This window comes from Triticum urartu, chromosome 3, assembly GCF_003073215.2.
Source record: "Triticum urartu cultivar G1812 chromosome 3, Tu2.1, whole genome shotgun sequence".
In the NCBI taxonomy this organism is placed as follows: Eukaryota; Viridiplantae; Streptophyta; class Magnoliopsida; order Poales; family Poaceae; genus Triticum; species Triticum urartu.
In genome coordinates, this window is record NC_053024.1 from 735,893,740 (window position 1) to 735,919,261 (window position 25,522).

The following is a 25,522-nucleotide window of genomic DNA, read 5'->3' on the forward strand; positions in this document are numbered from 1 at the left end:
CATCATTTCTACTAACTTCTTTCAACACAATTTTCTCTAGGAACATATCAAAATAAACATAGGGAAGCAACAACGCGAGCTATTGATCTACAACATAGATATGCTAATACTACCAGGACTAAGTTCATGATAAATTTAAGTTCAATTAATCATATTACTTAAGAACTCTCACTTAGATAGATATCCCTCTAATCCTCTAAGTGATTACGTGATCCAAATTAACTAAACCATGTCCGATCATCACGTGAGATGGAGTAGTTTCATTGGTGAACATCTCTATGTTGATCATATCTACTATATGATTCACGCTCGACCTTTCGGTCTCCGTGTTCCTAGGCCATATCTGTATATGCTTGGCTCGTCAAGTATAACCTGAGTATTCCGCGTGTGCAACTGTTTTGCACCCGTTGTATTTGAACGTAGAGCCTATCACACCCGATCATCACGTGGTGTCTCAGCACGAAGAACTTTCGCAACGGTGCATACTCAGGGAGAACACTTCTTGATAATTTAGTGAGAGATCATCTTATAATGCTACCGTCAATCAAAGCAAGATAAGATGCATAAAACATCACATGCAATCAAAATAAGTGATATGATATGGCCATCATCATCTTGTGCTTGTGATCTCCATCTCCGAAGCACCGTCATGATCACCATCGTCACCGGCGCGACACCTTGATATCCATCGTAGCATCGTTGTCGTCTCGCCAATCTTATGCTTCCACAACTATCGCTACCACTTAGTGATAAAGTAAAGCATTACAGCGCAGTTGCATTGCATACAATAAAGCGACAACCATATGGCTCCTGCCAGTTGCCGATAACTCGGTTACAAAACATGATCATCACATACAATAAAATTTAGCATCATGTCTTGACCATATCACATCACAACATGCCCTGCAAAAACAAGTTAGACGTCCTCTACTTTGTTGTTGCAAGTTTTACGTGGCTGCTACGGGCTTAAGCAAGAACCAATCTTACCTATGCATCAAAACCACAACGATAGTTTGTCAAGTTGGTGCTGTTTTAACCTTCGCAAGGACCGGTCATAGCCACACTCGGTTCAACTAAAGTTGGAGAAACTGTCACCCGCAAGCCACCTCTGTGCAAAGCACGTCGGGAGAACCGGTCTCGCGTAAGCGTACGCGTAATGTCGGTCCGGGCCGCTTCGTCCAACAATACCGCCGAACCAAAGTATGACATGCTGGTAAGCAGTATGACTTATATCGCCCACAACTCACTTGTGTTCTACTCGTGCATATAACATCAACACATAAAACCTAGGCTCGGATGCCACTGTTGGGTTTCGTAGTAATTTCAAAAATTTCCTACGCACACGCAAGATCATGGTGATGCATAGCAACGAGAGGGGAGAGTGTTGTCTACGTACCCTCGTAGACCGATAGCGGAAGCGTTATGACAACACGGTTGATGTAGTCGTACGTCTTCACGGCCCGACCGATCAAGCACCGAAACTACGGCACCTCTGAGTTCTAGCACACGTTCAGCTCGATGATGATCCCCGGACTCCGATCCAGCAAAGTGTCGGGGAAGAGTTCCGTCAGCACGATGGCGTGGTGACGATCTTGATGTACTACTATCGCAGGGCTTCGCCTAAGCACTGCTACAATATTATCGAGGACTATGGTGGCAGGGGGCGCCGCACACGGCTAAGAATATGATCACGTGGATCAACTTGTGTTCCTCTGGGGTGCCCCTGCCTCCGTATATAAAGGTTCAAGGGGGGGAGGCCGGCCGGCCATCATAGGGTGCGCTAGGAGGAGTCCTACTCCCTCCGGGAGTAGGTCTTCTCCCCCAACCCTAGTTGGAATAGGATTCGCGAGGTGGAAAAGAGAGAGAGAGAAAGGAGGGGGGCGCCGGCCCCCTCTCTCCTTGTCCTATTCGGACTAGGGGGAGGGGCGCGCGGCCCAGCCCTGGCTGCCTCTCCTCTTCTTCCACTAAGGCCCATATAGCTCCCAGGGGGTTCCGGTAACCTCCTGGTACTCCGGTAAAATCCCGATTTCACCCGGAACACTTCCGATATCCAAACATAGGCTTCCAATATATTAATCTTTATGTCTCGACCATTTCGAGACTCCTCGTCATGTCCGTGATCACATCCGGGACTCCGAACAACCTTCGGTACATCAAAACGTATAAACTCATAATATAACTGTCATCGAAACCTTAAGCGTGCGGACCCTACGGGTTCGAGAACAATGTAGACATGACCGAGACATGTCTCCGGTCAATAACCAATAGCGGGACCTGGATGCCCATATTGGCTCCTACATATTCTACGAAGATCTTTATCGATCAGACCGCATAACAACATACGTTGTTCCCTTTGTCATCGGTATGTTACTTGCCCGAGATTCGATCGTCGGTATCTCAATACCTAGTTCAATCTCGTTACCGGCAAGTCTCTTTACTCGTTCCATAATACATCATCTTGCAACTAACTCATTAGTTGTAATGCTTGCAAGGCTTAAGTGATGTGCATTACCGAGAGGGCCCAGAGATACCTCTCCGACAATCGGAGTGACAAATCCTAATCTCGAAATACGCCAACCCAACATGTACCTTTGGAGACACCTGTAGAGCTCCTTTATAATAACCCAGTTATGTTGTGACGTTTGGTAGCACACAAAGTGTTCCTCCGGCAAACGGGAGTTGCATAATCTCATAGTGATAGGAACATGTATAAGTCATGAAGAAAGCAATAGCAACATACTAAACGATCGGGTGCTAAGCTAATGGAATGGGTCATGTCAATCAAATCATTCACCTAATGATGTGATCCCGTTAATCAAATAACAACTCTTTGTCCATGGTTAGGAAACATAACCATCTTTGATTAACGAGCTAGTCAAGTAGAGGCATACTAGTGACACTCTGTTTGTCTATGTATTCACACATGTATTATGTTTCCGGTTAATAAAATTCTAGCATGAATAATAAACATTTATCATGAAATAAGGAAATAAATAATAACTTTATTATTGCCTCTAGGGCATATTTCCTTCATCCTCCACCCACCCTCCTCCCTCCAGAACCCAGCCGCCACACCCCACCTCTAGAAACCCTAGATGGATCCAGAGCTTGGGGAGGTGACAGATGTGGAAGAGGAGGCAGTGCAGGCAGTGGATGTGAGGAGGCAAAGGGCTCGCCCTGCAGTGCAGGCAGTGGAGTGGGAGCTGGAGTTCAAGAGGATGCTGACAGAGAAGATATTGGAGAAGTGCAACTTAGATGAGTTCACAGTTCTTGTCCCTAGCGGCAGGCACAAGAGCTCAGGGAAGATCATCTAGTGGGCTAGGAGACAGGCAGTACTCGCTCCTCACCCTTCTACCAGAGCAAAGTGTCCCCGTTTCTTCGATCGTTACGATTGAGAGTTGTTGCTAGTAGTTATTTTAATTATGAATAAGAATATGAGCTATGTATCCCTTCCACTTTCTGTACAACTCTTTGTATGAAAGAAAGTTTGGATGGTGTAATCTATGAATGTTTGTATCTTTGCATCAGTGTTTTGGGATTCTTTGAAATAATGTTTAATTCTTTGAAAGAATGTTTGTATCAATCTTTGCATCAGTTGCAAAGCTCATAAGTTTCAAACACTCAGGTAGTGCAACCCAGAAGTGCAACCCAGAAGTTCAAACAATCTTTGCAGCAAGCAAATACATAGGTTTCAGGAATTAAACACTTAGGTTTCATCAATCAAATACATAGGTTTCAGCAAGCAAATACTTAGGTTTCAGGAATTAAACACTTAGGTTTCATCAATCAAATACATAGGTTTCAGCAAGCAAATACTTAGGTTTCAGGAATTAAACACTTAGGTTTCATCAATCAAATACATAGGTTTCAGCAAGCAAATACTTAGGTTTCAGGAATTAAACACTTAGGTTTCAGCAATCAAATACATAGGTTTCAGCAAGCAAATACTTAGGTTTCAGCACTCATACAGTGCACACAAGATAGCTTTTCCAAAATGTTGGAATCTTCAATAGTTACCACTAACAGTGAAATATGCCTTCCACTTTCCAGTTGGCTTCCTAACCCTCTTGGACCCAATCTCCATCTCAGAGTGAGCAACTTGCCTTGGAGCATTGAAACCTGTGTGCCCCCCTCCTCTGCTAGCTGTTGATGCTCTCGTGTTCTTTGCTGGAGATGCAATGGATGACCTTGTGTTCTTGGCTGGTGAAGATATGCTAGGAGCCCTTGTCTTCTTGATTTCTTTGGTCTTCTTTGCAGGTGCTGATGTGGCCGGTGCTGGAGTAGTAGAAGCAACAACCTTGTTCCTCTTTGATGATCCTGGAGTAGTAGTAGCAGCAACCTTGTTCCTCTTTGCTGGTCCTGGAGTAGATGTGGCTATTGCTGGCCTCTTCCTCCCTATGGCTGGTGCTGATGGTGGTGGTGGGGGTCCAACCACTTCTGTAGTAGCTCTGGTAGATGAGGAGTACACTGACATATTCTCCTACACATTTAACAAAGCAAATTAGAATCGAACCACCTAGCCTATGTAACAGTAGTTTCTTTGTGAATAAGCATACTTGGTGATTAGTCTTCCTCATCTGCAGTTTGGGTTTCAGTGGATCACCACATGTGATATATCTGTGACCTTGCTTATTGCAATTGCTACAAGTCACTGTCCCAATTCTTGATGTATCCTTCTTGGCAGGCACCTCAAACTGTCCTTTCCTCCTAGTTGTCTGCTTTTTACCCTTCTTTTCTTTGAATACTGGAGGAGATATGTCATCCCCATGGTGTGTGGCCAACAATCAGGGCTAGGAACAGGGTATATAATATGCTTGTAGGTTTCACAGTAGAGGGGCTTCTTAAAGAACCCATGGAAAAAATCTTCAGGGTGTAGTTTCACCTTCTGCATTGCTGCTACAGCATGACTACATGGGACAGCTGTCATATCCCACCTCCTGCAGTCACAAGTGTAGTTGTTCAGGTTTACATAGTAGGTCTTTTCTGAACTACTTGTAACTTGCCAAATGCCTGGTCCAGCCATATATGCATCACAATATTTTGCCCACTTCCTAGCCTCCTCTAATATCTCAGAGTATGTGGGTGTGATATCCCACCTACATGTCTCTGTCTTATCCCTAATCTACTGAAATTTGATCATGAGTTTTGTCCTTATTCCTTCAAGCATTGTCCTTATGGGCTTGTTCCTAACATCCAGAATCATCCTGTTGAAATCTTCACTAAGATTGTTTACAACAAGGTCTGCCTTGCATATAATATCCATTCTATGCCTGGCCCAAGTATGGACTGGTATGTTGGACAACCACTTCCATACCTCCTCACTCTCTTTCTTCAATGCTTCCATGCCCAGATCATGCCCATGCTTAGTGAAAGAATATGTAGCCTGCTACCTCTTGAGCACTGTGTTGGATTTCCCCGAAGAGGAGAGGATGATGCAGCAAAGTAGCGTAAGTATTTCCCTCAGTTTTTGAGAACCAAGGTATCAATCCAGTAGGAGGCTACGCGCGAGCCCCTTGTACCTACACAAAAACAATAGCTCAATGCAACCAACGCGCTTAGGGGTTGTCAATCCCTTCACGGTCACTTACGAAAGTGAGATCTGATAGAGATGATAGATAATACTTTTGGTATTTTTGGTATAGAGATGCAAAGTGAAAAGTAAAAGGCAAAGTAAAAGCAAAGAAATAATAAAGTGATGGAGATTGATATGATGAGAAAGAGACCCGGGGGCCATAGGTTTCACTAGTGGCTTCTCTCAAGAGCATAAGTATTCTACGGTGGGTGAACAAATTACTATTGAGCAATTGACAGAATTGAGCATAGTTATGAGAATATCTAGGTATGATCATGTATATAGGCATCACGTCCGAGACAAGTAGACCGACTCCTGCCTGCATCTACTACTATTACTCCACTCATCGACCGCTATCCAGCATGCATCTAGAGTATTAAGTTAAAAACAGAGTAACGCCTTAAGCAAGATGACATGATGTAGAGGGATAGTTTCATGCAATATGATAAAAACCCCATCTTGTTATCCTCGATGGCAACAATACAATACGTGCCTTGCTGCCCCTTCTGTCACTGGGAAAGGACACCGCAAGATTGAACCCAAAGCTAAGCACTTCTCCCATGGCAAGAACAACCAATCTAGTAGGCCAAACCAAACTGATAATTCGAAGAGACTTGCAAAGATAACCAATCATACATAAAAGAATTCAGATATGATTCAAATATTATTCATAGATAAACTGGATCATAAACCCACAATTCATCGGTCTCAACAAACACACCGCAAAAAGAAGATTACATCGAATATATCTCCACAAGAGAGGGGGAGAACATTGTATTGAGATCCAAAAAGAGAGAAGAAACCATCTAGCTACTAACTATGGACCCGTAGGTCTGAAGTAAACTACTCACACTTCATCGGAGGGGCTTGGATGATGATGTAGAAGCCCTCCGTGATCGATTCCCCTTCCGGCGGAGCTCCGAAACAGGCCCCAAGATGGGATCTCGTGGATACAGAAAGTTGCGGCGGTGGAATTAGGTTTTTGGCTCTGTCCCCGATCGTTTGGGGGTACGTAGGTATATATAGGGGGGGCGCCCTCCATCCTCGTGACCGCCTCGTGGCTTTCTTGACGGAGGGTCCAAGTCTCCTGGGTCTTATCTGATGAGAAGATCACGTTCCCGAAGGTTTCATTCCGTTTGGACTCCGTTTGATATTCTGTTTCTCCAAAACACTGAAATAGGCAAAAAACAGCAATTCTGGGCTGGGCCTCCGGTTAATAGGTTAGTCCCAAAAATAATATAAAAGTGGAAAATAAAGCCCAATATAGTCCAAAATAGTAGATAATATAGCATGGAGCAATCAAAAAATATATATACGTTGGAGACGTATCAAGCATCCCCAAGCTTAATTCCTGCTCGTCCTCGAGTAGGTAAATGATAAAAACAGAATTTTTGATGCGGAGTCTTACTTGGCATAATTTTAATGTAATTCTTCTTAATTGTGGTATGAATATTCAGATCCGAAAGATTCAAGACAAAAGTTCATATTGACATAAAAATGATAATACTTCAACCATACTAACTAAGCAATTATGTCTTCTCAAAATAACATGGCCAAAGAAAGTTCATCCCTACAAAATCATATAGTTTAGTCATGTTTCATTTTTGTCACACAAGAATGCTCTCATCATGCACAACCCCGATGACAAGCCAAGCAATTGTTTCATACTTTAGTAATCTCAAACCTATAAACTTTCACGCAATATATGAGCGCGAGCCATGGACATAGCACTATGGGTGGAATAGAATATAATGAGGGGGGTTATGTGGAGAATACAAAAAAAAGGAGAAAGTCTCACATCAACGAGGCTAATCAATGGGCTATGGAGATGCCCATCGATTGATCTTAATGCAAGGAGTAGGGATTGCCATGCAACGGATGCATTAGAGCTATAAATGTATGAAATCTCAACAAAAGAAACTAGTGGGTGTGCATCCAACTTGCTTGCTCACGAAGACCTAGGGAACTTGAGGAAGCCCATTGTTGGAATATACAAGCCAAGTTCTATAATGACAAATTCCCACTAGTATATGAAAGTGATAACATGAGAGACTCTCTACTATGAAGATCGTGCTACTTTGAAGCACAAGTGTGGTAAAAGGATAGTAACATTGTCCCTTCTCTCTTTTTCTCTCATTTTTTGGGCCTTTTCTTTTTTTTATGGCCTTTTTTTGGGCCTTCTCCTTTTTTATGGCCTTTCTCTTTTTTATTTATTCCTCACTTGGGACAATGCTCTAATAATGATTATCATCACACTTCTATTTATTTACAACTCAATGATTACAACTCGATACTAGAACAAAGATGACTCTATATGAATGCCTCCAGCGGTGTACCAGGATATGCAATGAATCAAGAGTGACATGTATGAAAGAATTATGAACGGTGGCTTTGACACAAATACTATGTCAACTACATGATCATGCTAAGCAATATGACAATGATGAATGTGTCATGATGAACGGAATGATGGAAAGTTGCATGGCAGTATATCTCGGAATGGCTATGGAAATGCCATAATAGGTAGGTATGGTGGCTGTTTTGAGGAAGATATAAGGAGGTTTATGTGTGAAAGAACGTATCATATCACGGGGTTTGGATGCACCGGCGAAGTTTGCGCCAACTCTCAATGTGAGAAAGGGCAATGCACGGTACCGAAGAGGCTAGCAAGGATGGAAGGGTGAGAGTGCGTATAATCCATGGACTCAACATTAGTCATAAAGAACTCACATACTTATTGCAAAAATCTACAAGTCATCAAAAACCTCGTCACTACGCACATGCTCCTAGGGGGATAGATTGGTAGGAAAAGACCATCGCTCGTCCCCGACCGCCACTCATAAGGAAGACAATCAAATAACACCTCATGTTTCAAATTTGTTGCATAACGTTTACCATACGTGCATGCTACGGGACTTGCATACTTCAACACAAGTATTTCTCAATTTCACAACTACTCAACTAGCATGACTTTGATATTATTACCTCCATATCTCAAAACAATCATCAAGCATCAAACTTATCTTAGTATTCAACACACTCATAAGAAAGTTTTATTATTAATCTTGCATACCAAGCATATTAGGATTTTAAGAAAATTACCATGCTATTAATACTCTCAAAATAATCTAAGTGAAGCATGAGAGATCAATAGTTTCTATAAAACAAATCCACCACCGTGCTCTAAAAGATATAAGTGAAGCACTAGAGCAAAACTATAAATCTCAAAAGATACAAGTGAAGCACATAGAGTATTCTATCAAATTCCAAATCATGTATGGCTCTCTCAAAAGGTGTGCACATCAAGGATGATTGTGGTAGACTAACAAGCAAAGACTCAAATCATAAAAGACGCTCCAAGCAAAACACATATCATGTGGTGAATAAAAATATAGCTCCAAGTAAAGTTACCGATAGAAGTAGACGAAAGAGGGGATGCCTTCCGGGGCATCCCCAAGCTTTGGCTTTTAGGTGTCCTTAGATTATCTTGGGGGTGCCATGGGCATCCCCAAGCTTAGGCTCTTGCCACTCCTTGTTCCATAATCCATCAAATCTTTACCCAAAACTTGAAAACTTCACAACACAAAACTTAAAGTAGAAAATCTCGTGAGCTCCGTTAGCGAAAGAAAATAAAAGACCACTTCAAGGTACTGTAATGACCTCATTATTTATTTATATTGGTGTTAAACCTACTTTATTCCAACTTCTCTATGGTTTATAAACTATTTTACTAGCCATAGATTCATCAAAATAAGCAAACAACACACGAAAAACAGAATCTGTCAAAAACAGAACAGTCTGTAGTAATCTGTAGCTAGCGCAAGATCTGGAACCCCAAAAATTCTAAAATACATTGCTGGACGTGAGGAACTTATCTATTAATCATACGCAAAAAGAATTAACTAAATAGCACTTTCCAAATAAAAATGACAGCAGTTCTCGTGAGCGCTAAAGTTTCTGTTTTTTACAGCAAGTTCAACAAGACTTTCCCCAAGTCTTCCCAACGGTTCTACTTGGAACAAACACTAATTAAACACAAAAAACACAACCAAAACAGAGGCTAAATAAATTATTTATTACTAAACAGAAGCAAAAAGCAAGGAATAAAAATAAAATTGGGTTGCCTCCCAACAAGCGCTATCGTTTAACGCCCCTAGCTAGGCATAACAAGCAAGAATAGATCTAGGTATTGCCATCTTTGGTAGGTAATCCATAAGTGGCTCTCATGATAGATTCATATGGTAATTTTATTTTCTTTCTAGGAAAGTGTTCCATGCCCTTTTTTAATGGAAATTGAAATCTAATATTCCCTTCCTTCATATCAATAATTGCACCAACCGTTCTAAGGAAAGGTCTACCGAGAATAATAGGGCAAGAAGCATTGCAATCTATATCAAGAACGATAAAATATACGAGCACATAATTCCTATTTGCAACAATAAGAACATCATTAATTCTTCCCATAGGTTTCTTAATAGTGGAATCCGCAAGATGCAAGTTTAGAGAGCAATCATCAAAATCACGGAAATCTAGCAAATCACACAAAGTTTTGAGAATAGTAGAGACACTAGCACCCAAATCACACAAAGCATAAAACTCATAACCTTTAATTTTAATTTTAATAGTAGGTTCCCACTCATCATAAAGTTTTCTAGGGATAGAAACTTTCAACTCAAGTTTTTCTTCATAAGTTTGCATCAAGGCATCAACGATATGTTCGGTAAAGGCTTTATTTTGACTATAAGCATGAGGAGAATTTAGCATGGATTTCAACAAGGAAATACAATCAATTAAAGAGCAATTTTCATAATTAAATTCCTTGAAATCCAATATAGTGGGTTTAGCAACATCTAGAGTTTTATTTCTTTCAATCCCACTTTTATCAATTTCATCATCAAGATCTAAATACTCTGAATTTTTAGAACGCCTTCTAGGTAAAGGTGGATCATATTCAGTTTCATCAAGATTTATATTGCAAAACAAAGATTTAATAGGAGACACATCATTAACTTTTAGATCTTCATCTTGATTTTCATAGGAATTGGAAGAACACGCTTTAATAAAGGCATCTTTCATAGCACGCGTCCTAGCGGTTCTTTCCTTGCACTCATCAATGGAAATTCTCATGGCTTTGAGAGACTCATTGATATCATGCTTAGGAGGAATAGATCTAAGCTTTAAAGAATCAACCCCAAGAGAAATTCTATCAACGTTCCTAGCCAAATCATCAATTTAAGCAATTTCTCTTCAAGCAAAGTATTAAAATTCTTTTGTGAATTCATAAACTCTTTAACACTACTCTCAAATTCAGAGGGCATCTTATTAAAATTTCCATAAGAGTTGTTGTAGGAATTTCCATAATCATTAGAAGGATTACTAGGATAAGGCCTAGGATTAAAATTCCCTCTATACGCGTTGTTACCAAAATTATTCCTACCAACAAAATTCACATCCATAGATTCATTATTATTCTCAATCAAAGTAGACAAAGGCATATCATTAGGATCAGAAGAAACACTCTTAGTAGCAAATAATTCATAAGTTCGTCCATCTTTCCACTCAAAACATTAATTTCTTCTATCGCATGCACTTTTTTAGTGGATCTTTCAGTGTGCCACTGAGAATAATTAACCATAATATTATCTAGGAGTTTAGTAGCATCTCCTAAAGTGATCTCCTAAAGTGTGGATGATTATACAATAATTAACCATAATATTATCTAGGAGTTTAGTAGCATCTCCTAAAGGTATCAATCCAGTAGGAGGCTACGCGTGAGTCCCTTGTACCTACACAAAAACAATAGCTCAACGCAACCAACACGCTTAGGGGTTGTCAATCCCTTCACGGTCACTTACGAAAGTGAGATCTGATAGAGATGATAGATAATATTTTTGGTATTTTTGGTATAGAGATATAAAGTGAAAAGTAAAAGGCAAAGTAAAAGCAAAGCAATAAAAAAGTGATGGAGATTGATATGATGAGAAAGAGACCCGAGGGCCATAGGTTTCACTAGTGGCTTCTCTCAAGAGCATAAGTATTCTACGGTGGGTGAACAAATTACTATTGAGCAATTGACAGAATTGAGCATAGTTATGAGAATATCTAGGTATGATCATGTATATAGGCATCACGTCCGAGACAAGTAGACCGACTCCTGCCAGCATCTACTACTATTACTCCACTCATCGACCGCTATCTAGCATGCATCTAGAGTATTAAGTTAAAAACAGAGTAATGCCTTAAGCAAGATGACATGATGTAGAGGGATAGTTTCATGCAATATGATAAAAACCCCATCTTGTTATCCTCGATGGCAACAATACAATACGTGCCTTGCTGCCCCTTCTGTCACTGGGAAAGGACACCGCAAGATTGAACCCAAAGCTAAGCACTTATCCCATGGCAAGAACAACCAATCTAGTAGGCCAAACCAAACTGATAATTCGAAGAGACTTGCAAAGATAACCAATCATACATAAAAGAATTCAGAGATGATTCAAATATTATTCATAGATAAACTGGATCATAAACCCACAATTCATCGGTCTCAACAAACACACCGCAAAAAGAAAATTACATCGAATATATCTCCACAAGAGAGGGGGAGAACATTGTATTGAGATCCAAAAAGAGAGAAGAAGCCATCTAGCTACTAACTATGGACCCGTAGGTTTCATTCCGTTTGGACTCCGTTTGATAGTCTGTTTCTCCGAAACACTGAAATAGGCAAAAAACAGCAATTCTGGGCTAGGCCTCCAGTTAATAGGTTAGTCCCAAAAATAATATAAAAGTGGAAAATAAAGCCCAATATAGTCCAAAACAGTAGATAATATATCATGGAGCAATCAAAAATTATAGATACGTTGGAGACGTATGACAGCCTGGTCTAGATGTTTTTTCAATTCATCCCCTCTAAACCCAGCTGACTGGAAGTTGGCATATATGTGTCTTAAACAAAACCTTTGAGGGGAATCAGGAAATACATCCTCTATTGCATTCAGCAGACCCTGTTCATTGATTTTGTATTGAGAACTAGTGCAAGGAAAATCATTACATGGTGCAAGGAAAGGCAGTTAAATCATGAAGGCAATGAAGTACCTTTTGCCTGTCTGACATAATTGTGTAGGGCCCAAACTTGTTGTCACTACCAATTACTGCCCTTAACTGTGTAAGAAACCAAGTCCAACTATCTGGCTCCTCCTTGTCAACAACACCAAATGCAATAGGGAAGATGTTGTTGTTGCCATCCCTCCCTGTTGCTGCCAGGATTTGCTGCCCAGTGCTTAGTTTGATGAAGCATCCATCAAGACCTGCATTTTAAGCCATTAGTAAGCAGCAACTATTATGCAATCCCTATTTAAGCACTATACAAACTAGATTTACCTATGAAAGGCCTGCAACCATTTAGGAACCCCTCCTTACAAGCAAACAGACAGTAAAACATGTAATGAAACCTTGGGGTAGGTGCTGGGTGGAGTTCAAATTCCTTTGTTGTCACAACACACCTACTACCAGGGTTTGTGTCCAAAACACACTACAGATAGTCTCTTAACCTGTAGTATTGTGTCTTGTGATCCCCTTGCACAACATCAACTGCCATCCTCCTTGCCCTATAGGCCAAACTTTTTGGAACATGTACTCCAAATTTCTTTTTTGTATAACTCAGTATAGTCTCAACACCTGCACCATGATTGGATCTAACAGTATCCTCAACAGCCTTTGCAACCCATTTCATGGTAACCTTTGTGTTCTCTCCACTTGCTCCACATGTGTGATCAAGATTCATCTTCTTGATGCTATAGGTTGACTCATGGGCAATCTTAGAAGCAGTAATATAAAACTCACAACCATGCTTTCTATCTAAGAACCAGGCTATGATCCTACTTGGATCATTCCTATGGTACTCAAAGTTCCTCAGTGTCCTAACATGGTAGTTTCTCAATGCTTCTCTGAACTCTACCACATTCAGAAAGCACAAATGAATCCTAAACTGTTCATGTGCATCAGGCCTAGAGGGATCATACCATATTCTCTCCTTCTTCTTCTTCTTCTTCTTCTTCAATTTTCTCTTCCTACCACAAGGCAACCTAGGTGCATCATCTTCTTCATCAGAAATGCCTTCATCACCTGGAAAGCAGTACTCATCAGCTTCTGGCACAAAATCTTCAAACTTTATGTGATCTGGCTCACTGTGTGATCTGCTTGTTGGGCCTTGTTTCCTCATAGGTATCAATTTCCATGCCACACCTTCCACATGATCTGAAGCTTCTTCTTCATCATCTTCTTCAGAACCAATTTGCTCCTGCCAAAACTCTGATGGTTCAGAAGCAGCCCAAAATAATGCTCAACCATCTCTTCCTCTTCCCTGTAGTGCTGACTGGAACCTTCACCACCTTCATCTTCTCCCCTAGCCTAAGACTTGTATGAAATAGTCTTCCCTCTGTAATCACCCCTGAAAAACTCAAAATCTGAAGAGGATTTATCCAACTCATTTGCAGCTTCATCTTCTGCTTCAATATTTTCAATTTCCACTGCCTCTTTTCCCTTGTTGAAATTACAGCTCTGTTGTGTGTTAAGATATGCTTGAACAGGCACAACTGGAGGCTGTGAAGAATTTGAGACAGGAAAAAGGACACCTTCTTGGGAAACACTACAAACAATGGGATCACCAACTTGACTCATTGGAATCTGCTCTTCAAGCAAGGTGTGGTCCATGTTTGCATCTGCTGTATTTGGGTCACTAGCCTCTCTCACTATTATGTTCAATACTTTCTTCTCAGCAAACAAATCAAGCATCTCCTCCACCTTCTCATCACTGTTCAAAACCTCAATCCCCTCCAGCCCCTTACCCTCATCCTTAACATATGACAGATAGGCATCCAACCCATAGCCCTCAAGTTCAATCAGTGCTAACAATAACAGGTAATTCATTTCTGATGAGGAAAACTTTCTTTCCATGTTATCTCTACCCTGAAAATGCAGCCTCAATTCCCATATTTCATCATCCAAACTATGCAAAAAAAGAAAGAACACATTCAGATTTCTTCAGATTTTGAAGTTAAAAAGTATGCAGCAGTTTCACTTGCACAACATATCATCCAAACCTAAACCCTAATTCATATATTGCTTACAATGTATACATAATAATATACCAAATAAACTAATTCATTAACAATCTAAGAAACAAATCCTAACCCTAGTTCATAAATATACTAAGAAAAATAATTAATACAATTCATAACTTACTCCACGCCACCAAGTGAGGAGGCCCACTGGTGCCCGCCTTCTGGATCCGTGTGGATGCATTTGGCCACTGCCCTGGCCGTGCGGAACACCGGTGAGATCTGGACCTCCTGCGTCGGTGGCCCAGGCGAGCGCTGGGTCGGGAAACTTGCGCTGCCTAGCCACTTGTTGACATCGGAGTGAGCACTGCCCTCGCCGCCGGCTGTCGCCCTAGGCTCTCCATCGTCCTTCTTCTTCGCCTCCGCCATCGTCGAGAGAGAGAGTGTCGGGGATATACCCCGCGGTGTAAACCAGCCGGAAGTTAACCCGGCCGGACTTGGCGGTTTATCTGAAGACCCCGCTGACACTTGGCGAGTTACTGGCAACCCGCCCTGACCTGGCGGTTTACAAGCAACCCACCTGGTCATTATGACTCAATGGTGATCCGGCGTGCGGGACAGACGGATGACAAGGCCCAAGGCCCATAAGGCCGGTTCACGTTTAACGGTGGGCCGGTTTAAGAGGAAAGGCAGGAGGAATATTATCTTACAAGGAGTTAAGACCTAGACTTGTATCCGGTTTGTATTAGAGATAGACTAGTCCTAATCCTAATAGGACTCTACATGTAACCCGCCCCTCCAACATATATAAGGAGGGGCAGGGCTCCTCAAAAGGGGACAAGTTCCACAAGTTGGACAAGTTAGGTTTAGACAATAGCTCTCAGTTGGTAGAGCACTCTTGTAACCGTGATCATCATCATCAATATCAATGAAGCAGGATGTAGGCTTTTACCTCCACCGTGAGGGGCCGAACCTGGGTAAAACATCGCGTCTCTCGTCCCGCTCAACCCCTCTCAAGCTATCACATAGATGCGTTGGCCTCGCGACTAAGTCCTGACACTAAAGACATCTGCCGTGACAATTCCACGACAGTTGGCGCCCACCGTGGGGCTAGCGCACGGTAGTGATGAGTTCTTGAAGGGATTTCTTCCAGGGATTGAGAAGCTTGCAATTTTTATGATGAGCCAGTTTGAAGGGATTTACATCAACTACAAAGATCACTAGCCCCGATTCAAGATCTATGAGATTTAGGGTTCAACAAGAAATTAGGGTTGCTGTATGCGCCGCCGCATCGTGCGCTCCGCCGGGTCCAAGACAAAGATTGCAGCACGGGTGATGTACCCACGGCGTTGCATGTAATCAAGACAGACAGAAATTTGGAGCCAATCGATCGGCTGGCTGCTGCCTCCGCGTCCTTTATGCAGCACTGGAGTTGAATCTTGTCCGACACGCGTGCAAGTCATCCGAGGCTACAGCCTAAACCGCCGAGTTCCGCTACTGCTCCACGCCACGAGTCAACCGCATGTTGCTGCCTTTTTTCCTTTTTTGCACGCCACGAGTCAGCTACGCATCAAGCGCGACCACTGGCGATAGCCACGTCGATTTTACTGTGCCGAGAGAAAAGAAAGGAAGAAAGGGATCGAGGTTTGTGCCGCTGAGTTAACACCTCCCCAGGGCGATTGGGGTCTGCCCCTTTCTTCCCCACGCACGCGACCTGCTCTCTCTATGGTTCCCTCTCCCACACGCCTCCTCAAGCGACCCCACCTCACGCTCCCGATGCTGCGCCGACACCTCCTCCCCTTCTCTCACGGCCTCTACGAGCATCCGCAAATCCTCCCTCTTCCCTAATCTCCTTCCTTTTGCCTCTCAATCACGAATCAGGATCCATGGAGGTGTCCGACAAGTGCTACTCGATCTGCTATAAGGCAGCGGCGGGGAACACCGGCCGTTGGTCTGCCTCTCGATGCTCATCCTCCGGGAGGCTGCGCGCGGAGCCTGCCGCTGAACTTCGCCTCCACATCGCCATGAAGGTGGGCTGTTCTCCCTTGGATGAGTTCTCTTGATGTTCTTCTCTTCTCTTACCTATTACTGATGCGCTTAGCGGTCGTCGATGTTGTGTGTTCATAGGTGGTTCTTCTTCTTCGCTGACCTGTTCATCCATCGCTCGTCTTGTTCGTCTCTCTGTTCTCCGGTCCTCGTCGTCGTCAAGGTACCGTTTCTGGTCTGCTTATGAGTGCTCATGGATGTGTGTGTGTGTGTGTGTGTTGATTTTTAATTTGTGCGTCTGTCAGTTCGTTCACGCTCGTGAGGTGTTTGTTCTTATGTCTCTTCGATTTTCCTTTCTTTCTTCTCTTGTATGAGATTTCAGAATCCCAGAACCCACATACATCAGCTGAAGTAAGATCTTAACATTTTTGACAGTGTTGACGCCCAGGATAATCGAGCATCTGACTTGACTTGTTGGTCAGTGACAGGGTTTGGTGACCATGCACTGAGATTCTCAACCACATTGCTAAGTTTGGTCGGCTCTTGTTTTGCTTCTTTGAGCTTTTAATTTGTGCCTCTGTCAGTTCGTTCAGGCTCATTAGGTGTTTGTTCCTGCTTCAATTTTCTTTTCTTTTTCCTCTTGTATGATTTTTGGAGCAAGGTTGGTCGGTCGGTTTTTCTTTTGCTTCTTTCAGATCTTGTAGAAATAATGATGCCAGTTTTACATGTGCTGCAACAGATAATGAGGTAGATAGATGACATGGCTGAAGCCAAAGTTCTGTGTGGGTATGACATAACAGAAAATGATAGAAGTCATTATAGGTATAACAGGGCACTTTTTTTAAAACTATAACTGAATGAACAGATCGACCAAACAATTAGGAACTGGATTCACACAGTAGAAGGAAGTAAACAGAAGGTACAGTTAAACTAAAAATAAAGGATTTCTACCAAAATTATGAGCAGCACTAACAATACTATGAACTGAATCAAAAGAGGAGAAGCAAATGTTCAGAAAATTCAGACAGAGCAGCAGAGGTTACAGGAATTCAGTTTTGAGTAATCAGAGTAGCATAGAAGAGTAAAAACTCATTGTTGCTGAATATAGAGTGTGCTTATCATGATTTACTTCCTCACAGAACTAAGCAGTGTGGTTGACTTACATTATGGTATGCTTCCTCAGGGATTGGCATCATCGGTTCATAATCAAGTTTGACTCGTTATCTAATCTGCTGGGCATATCGACTCTGCGGCTAAGGTGCGCTTCCCTCTCTTTTTAACTTGTTTCGGTTGCTTGTGCTTGGATTGCGTCTGCTTATTCGCAGTTATTTTCGCTGTGCTATTTGTGATATTTGTGAGATGCCACATCTTTGATATGATCTCTTATAGCTAAGAAAAGGTAAAAAAACATCCTTTTGTCTTCCAACTCAACAATTATTTGACATTGCTAAAATAGAACCATTTTATTTTCCCTAACTATATCTTGACTATATAGGTCAAGACTGACTTGTTTTCGGCACACATGGTTCCCATTGCCTTATTATGAAACAAGGCATAAGCAGATACCAAAATTTAGGGTCGATCGATGGGTATGAAACACATATGTCAGTGAAGTAACTTTGGGAAAGCATGAACTCAAAAATTTAGGAGCACTTGACAGCGAGACGGAGTTAACTGAAAGTAATCTACAAACTTTGAGATTTCGATTTCTGCCTCTGTTACTTTGTTGATGCTCATGAAGCGTTTCTTGTTATGTCTGCTTCAATTTTCTTTTCTTTTTTCTGTTGTGTGATTTTCCAAGCAAGGTTGTTTGGTCGATTCTTGTTTTGCTTCTTTGAGCTTTTGGTTTCTGCCTCTGTGAATACGCTCATCAGGTGTTTCTTCTTATGTGTGCCAAGTCTGCTGTGCTAGATAGATGACATGCCTGCAGCACAAGTTATGTTGAAACCAAGTCTGCTGTGAATGATAAGCAAGGTTGTTTGGTCGGTTCTTGTTTTGCTTCTTTCAGATTTTGATTTGTGCCTCATGCTATCATTATCCCATCAGAGTAGGTACAAATCAGAGGAGGTTCAATCATGTTATCATTATGGTTTCTATAATTTTATTATAGACGGATGCTTCTTTTCCCTTGTTTGTTCTATACAACAAAGTGCACTTTCGATTGATATTATTACATGTTATTAAAAGTGCAGATTGTAGTTTTGGTCACTCAAGTAAAATTGAGGGAGTCATTAACAGTAGGTGCTAATTGAGGTTGTACAAGGATATCTTCAGTTCTTGATAAAGCATAGTGCCATCTGTCTTCCCCCCCTTTTGTTCTGCCAGATCTGGTTCTTTTTAGTTTCTGTACTTGTTCTTGCTGTGGGGTTCTTGATGAGTCTCATACAGATTGATATGGTGTACATTTTTGCAAGTGTGTGTACAGTCTGAACAAGTGATTAGTATATGGCTGAGGCTGTAAATTCTCTTGGTTTTTACTTCTGGAGTTCAGCTAGATTCAGTTTTGCGGCGTTTAGTACACTGCTATTTGAGCAGGCCAGCAAAGAATTGCTTTACTGATTGTTGAGCTGTGCTGCACTTTTTCTTCACACGAAATGACCTCTTTGTTGATCCTTTTTCCCTGTTTTCTTGGAGAGTGCTGCCTTTGCAATGGTTTGACCATAAATTTGTTGTCTTGCGATAGCCAAATACTGAACTTCAGAGGGAGACATTCGCTGTTTTTCAGAATTTATGGAACTACAAAAAATAACTGGCTCAGCTTAATAATTCTGCTTACACCCCTGTTTGTAAAGACTTCTGTTTAGTACACGCTTGATACCTAGCAGTAGTACCCCTGTTTTGTTATTACTACCCCCGTTCCTAAATATAAGATGTTTTAGTAGTTCAGTTTTAACTGCCAAAACATCTTGTTTCTAGAAACAGAGGGTGTATTTGACTGCAAGATTTGATAGCAAAGCATAGCAGTAAGTGGTCCAAAGAAAGGACACCGCTTCTCTCAAACGATTTAAATGTCTACCTAACTTGCTTCTATGAATTTCCTGCTCTATTCTTGATATGTCTGATGGTTATATTAGCCCTGTAATCTACCGACGCATCGAAAATAATAGTTACTACAAGATCTTATCCCTGCTTACACATTTCTCAAAGAGATGATATAGGTGACACGATTATCTTGACAACATAGAGCATGTATGTTTGTTGTCGTTGTGCTTCTGTTCTGTCAACTGAGCGTGATAAATTCTCTCTGTTTGCAGCTTTCTCTCTTTTTTTCAATCTTTGCTCATATGGACACATCCTCTGCTAGCTCTTTAATTCCATTTAACTTAGAGCCTGTTCGGCAACACTCCACTCCTCTAATTTCTCAACTCCACTCCTTACTTCTCAACTCCCAACTCTACTTGCATATTTTAGAATTTTGCAAAACGTTCGGCACCCAACTCCAGCTCTTCTACGTGTGCGCATGGAGAAAAGGAATCGGGGCAAGCGGGGAGTACGAGAGATTTGTGGGTTTCTGTTTCCTATTTTTTCTCTCGAACCTGTAAGTGGCGTGTAAAAATTTGTACGAGCCATCGAGACGGAGCGCGCGGAGCGTCACTTTCTCGACTCCAGCGATTTGTACTACGGGCCGCTCCGCTCCGGATTATGAAATCTACGGAGTTGACTCGTTCGGTGCGGCTCAGCCGGCTCCCGTAGCGGAGTTGAGGAGCGGAGGGCTCCCGAACACCCCCTTAATCTCTATCTCCATTTAACTTGTTGATATAGTACCACCTCCATTACAAACCGTTCTTTTGATCTGCTGCTCTCCTTTATTTCTTTCCATTTTATCTTACTTCCAATAATTAATTTGAGGTTAAAATCCTGAAAGTTAGTGATGTAATGCACCAAAATTGGGGTAGTTTTTTTATTTATCACAAGAAATGAGTGCTACTATTATGCGTTTATTCTTGTTTTGTCATTATTCTACAATGATCAACCATGACTGTTCTTTCAAAGTGAGCTTCATTTCTCTATAGTCAACTCTTTAAATGGTATTCTTTTGAATATTTTCAGTGCCATGTTTACTTATTTTATACACTATACAGTGATGGTGAAAGACTTGAAGTAGATCATGCTAGCATTTTCCCAATGTGATGACTATGACCAATAGTTAGCCTGCACATCTTACTTTCAATGCCTTCGATCACACCGTCGCCACCTAAAAGGTATGCGCCCTCGCCCCCTTTTATTCTCTTGCCCTTTCCGCCTTGCTGGGAGAAGATGTATGTGTGTTCTGTTTTAGACAATGGTGTTCATGTAAGCGCGTTCACGCCATGTTCCCAAGTACTATGTTCTCTTTTATTTCTGGAATCGTGTCTATTCGCACAAGTACTATGCACACAGCAACACATGGTCTATACTGCTGCAAATTGTTCTACGTTAGCTTTGAATCTGTTAGTGAAGTTGTTATTGTATGGTAACGGTGTACTTTTATGGGCTGATTAATAGAATGGATCTGTATGTGCTATAGATAGCTAATCCTTTGCAACAATTTAATAAGATGCTGAAATCAAAGGCGTGGCCTCTATTTGATCAGCACGGTATGCTATAAAACCGAGAAGAAGAGAAGGAGGAGTATGGGTGTGATTTGCTTCTGTTTTCGTTATATAATTGTAGGCTCTGTTGGTACCAATTTTTTTTTCTGGTGTAAATTTTTGCTCTTGCGATTTGTCTCTTGTAATTATCTTGAATCCTACAGTCAGTTGCATTTTTGGTTCCTACAGTCAGTTGCATTTTTGGTACCAGGTGAGAGTTTGGTCCTGCAATTCGGTTCCTACAGTCAGTTGCATTTTTCTTGTATGAAATTAAAGTGTCGTAGTTTATCAATATCACCCAATTGGACCATCTGACATTTCATAAGCTTTATCAGTACTATGTTCTCCTTAGCTGTACTGCTGCTCCAACTGAAGGTTTGCTCTCAGTTTCAGATCTTCCTGAGTTATTCCAGAATCTATTATGCTCTTTTACATTGAATTCCTTGGGTTGAAACTGTGAGTTGTGCCTATTTTTAATTCTAAAATATATCTGCTCTGTCTAGAGAAGGTAGAACGACAAGGTTATTCAGATGTTTTACAGTATCTGATATGCCCCTTAATTAGTAAGGTTGGCTCACAAGCTTGGGTCCTGAGCCACAAGAACTCGAGAAAGGCATCATACATTCCTTTTTTTGCAAGGCACTGACAACTTCAGATACGATTGCCCATGGTGGGTTCTCCATTCGTAGGAGACATGCTGAAAAGTGTCTTCCTCTGCCAACTAGCATTGAGAACATGTTTTTTACTCCAGTTGATGTCTGCACAATTTCTGGCTTATTGAATTGTATGGTTGCTTTGCAGGACATGTCTCAGAACCCCCCATGTCAACAACTGGTAGCCAAAGATCTTCATGGAAATGAGTGGCATTTTCGTCACATTTTTTGTGGTGATTTTAGAATTTGAGTATTCAGCTTGAATACCCTTTGAACTTTCTGTCGTTCTGTTCTTATTGTTTTCGTATAGCGGTAGATGTCACAATTGAATGTTGAATTCTTATCACTGCAGAAAATTGCAGCATATAGTGATTCATTACTTCTTGAGTATGTTGAACTGTATCCCTGTCTTGTTCTATCTCATGCCTTCCGGTGTTTTGTGTTTCAGATGCTATCTTTGTATTTAAGTGTCATTTATTTAGTTCTTTCAAAATTTGTTGTCGCAACTTCTTACATCCAATGTCCATGTGTTATAAGATAGCAACAAAGCAAATGGAATGGGCGCTTGCCAACTTGGCGCCGCCTAACTTCCTCTCAAGAGGCGCCACCATTTAAGTACTTCTACATCTACAGCCGTGAAGGCACTGATCAGATCACGGATGAAAGCAATCCATTATATTAAATCAATATGGGTGTTTTGTATTTTCTCCGCGGTGTCTGGAGCCATCAGCAATCCGCTAGCCGTGTTCATCGAATCCTGGTCCTAGAAGGAAAGGAGGAGCACGACCCGGAGGAAATCACGGAGGTAGATTGGCCAGAACGACCACAACCCGGAAGGAGACACGGACGAGGACTACTCCACCGCCCGCGCCCCCGCTGCGCCTCCGGAACGGGCTGCCGGCGATTCGCCTATGCCGCCGCGCGTTGAGCCAGCGCGGCCGCCTCTGCCTCTGCCACCAGGTTGACCCCGTGGACGCGCCGCCGCTCCGGCAGTGCTCTGCCGAGCCTCCCTGCTCGGGCCTTGTTATGACCCGCCTCGCCTGCTGCGAGCCATCCCCGTTGCCTCGAGCCGCCACTGTGGGCTCGACGGCGCGCTGTCGTTCCTCATGGACATTGCTCCGCCTCTGCCTGTACAACCAGGAGGAGGATTGGGCCGTAGGGACTCGGACCCTGACGCCGATGCGGTCTCTGCTTCTGCTGCAGCTGCAATTACGCTTCGACCTGCCCGGTTCGCCCGCGCCGCCGACCCGCCAGTGCGCGCTGGCTGCTGTACTGCAACGTCGGCTCGCCCGCGGCCCCCCGGCTCGTCTCTGCCCCCGAACGTCTTCGCGTTGAACTGCTGTCAGTCGCCGTGGAGCGGCCCGCGCGGCCTCGAGCCGGCCGCGTCTGCCGCCTTGAGCCGGCCGCGCTGCCTTTCTACCACTACGATTATGTCCCGCTCTGGCCTGTGAGTGGGGAGTGGTTGGAATGGATAAAGAAACTGCCTGGCCGGTTGTTAAAAAATAAAGGGGGCGCATGCTACCGTCCGAAGTCCATCAATCGTTGCTGTTGAATCTAATGGAGATTATTCACAAACACTGAATACGGATCATCCGTCGTGTGCACAAATCAGGTGATGTTTGTCTAAGTTATTTTGTTGATATATATTGTTTTTATAAAGGGAACGATTACTTTCGACCGTATATTTTGATATGCAGGACAATTATTCACTACAAATGTGATTTATACCACGGTATAGAGCACGGGATGATAATGTTCTGCCCGGCGATAGTCCGTGACGTATTACCCGTCGAATGGACGCGCACAAGTCGCCGCCCTTGCGGCCCGGTCTACATCGACTTGTCGGGACCGTGCTCGCGATTGACTTGCCGTCCGACGCCGCCTCTGCGGACCCGGTTTACATCGACTTGCCGGGATCGTTTTTTCTCGCTGTTCAATGGACGTGCACAAAGCCGCCGCCTCTGCGGACCCGGCCTACATCAACATACCGGGCCACACCTGTCTGCATGAGCTGTTTATTGAGTATGAGCAAGTCACTGCTTGCATAGCCTGGATTTCTTTCAATAAATTGAAGGCAAATTATCATTCAGCCACCGTCTGCACTGGATGGTTCAATGGGCAGGCGCACAAATCACCGCCACTATAGTTTGGTTAACTTCAAATCACCAGTTGGAAGGAATCATTGGCCGAGTTGCTAACACGGCTCATACGGGATCATTTACAACCCGCCGCAGTCACCTCAACCTTCTGTGATTCACATCGTACTATCAACATCAATGATATACAAGTTATGCCGGTTTATATCACGGTCAAATATGGAGAATCTCAAGCCAACTCCTCGAGTCACCTTGAGACTTGGGGGCTACAATGATATGACTTAGCAAACGTTGCCGGTTTTCAATGAAGTCAAGAACCCCAATATGTTGGAGGGAAAGATAACCCGGTCCCGGATTCACATTGTGCTGTCAGAAGATTTCCGGATTAGAAAGTATATGACAGTTACAAAATCTCGGCTCAATGAAGAAGATCCGGGTCATCAGAAAAGGATTCCGGTTTACAATCCGGTACAAGGGAAATTTGTTCTCCGACAAAGCTCTGAAGCTCTCAAATCCGGTTTAAGAATTTCCGGTTCAAAAAGGAATTAACTTCTCGCAAGTTCGAGTTTAAAGGCCGTCAGAAAATTTCTGGCTAAAAATGAAGATTCTGGTTTAAATCCGGTTCAAGGGAAAGATGTCTCCCACAAAGCTTTGAAGCTCTCAATATCCGGTTCAAGATCCCGGTTCAAAGAAGAATTCATCTCTTGCAAAAATTAAAAATTGCCGAAGAGGACCTGCTGCCATGATGCGCGGTTCAAACATGGATATCCTGCCTTATTGGCTTATCATATTATTGATCACATGAGGGCTTCTGCTTCATAAAGCGGGGTCTATGTTCTTTTACATCATGTGTGGTTACACGGAGTTGTTCCAAAGCGGCCTCCGGTTTACCCCTTGAGTTAGCTTTTTAAAAGCATCATGTTATATCACTTGGGGGTTTGGTCGTGTCCGAACCAATACCATACCTCTTGATAGGCGAGAGCCACCAGATCACTTGGGGACTTGGTCATGTCTGAACCAGTCATGCCTCTTGATCGGCCTAAGGCCACATAATCACTTGGGGGCTTGGTCGAACCCGAACCATGACCATGCCACTTGATCGGCATAAATGCCACGGTTTCATCTGGGGACCTGGCTGACTAGAACCATAGTTACACCTAACGGGAGCTTGGTCGTGTTCGGCCATGGTAACACCATCTGATCAGCTCAAATAAACCTTTTTTTGCAACGGTTTTGTCATTGCATTTGCTTTACACTTTCCTTTGAAGGAGGTTTTTGCTTTTTATTGCGTTTTTTAAACCGACAAAGTTTTCAACCAATCAATTGACGGAACACAGTTCACGTCAATCCGGAGACTATTTGCCCGGTTTGATCCTTGTTGTTAACATCCTTTTATGGAGTAACACGGTGTCTATCACAACCCGGCACGGTTTATGATATATGGAAGGAGTTATCACTACTCAAGATTTGGGTTATCACCCTTACTAAAAAAGAAGTTGGTAAACCAACGATGTGATTCAATGTCATAGGTATGATATATTTCATATTTGATTATTCTAAATGCAGCCTTGGTTATAAACCC

At 42.5% G+C, this 25,522-nt stretch overlaps 1 long non-coding RNA gene across 5 annotated transcripts; it reads left to right on the plus strand.

The window, feature by feature from the left end:
* The first annotated feature begins 16,301 nt into the window (after positions 1–16,301).
* LOC125546319 lies at positions 16,302–22,291 on the plus strand. Of its 5 annotated transcripts, none has more exons than XR_007300592.1 (5): positions 16,302–16,664; positions 16,762–16,843; positions 17,056–17,155; positions 17,804–17,878; positions 20,671–22,291. It is a non-coding gene; the product is annotated as an uncharacterized LOC125546319 (long non-coding RNA). The 5 variants fall into 5 exon arrangements; XR_007300590.1 differs by lacking the exon at positions 17,056–17,155 and having other exon boundaries at positions 20,671–21,861; positions 21,993–22,234; XR_007300593.1 differs by having other exon boundaries at positions 16,303–16,664; positions 20,703–22,291.
* The last annotated feature ends 3,231 nt before the right edge of the window (positions 22,292–25,522 follow it).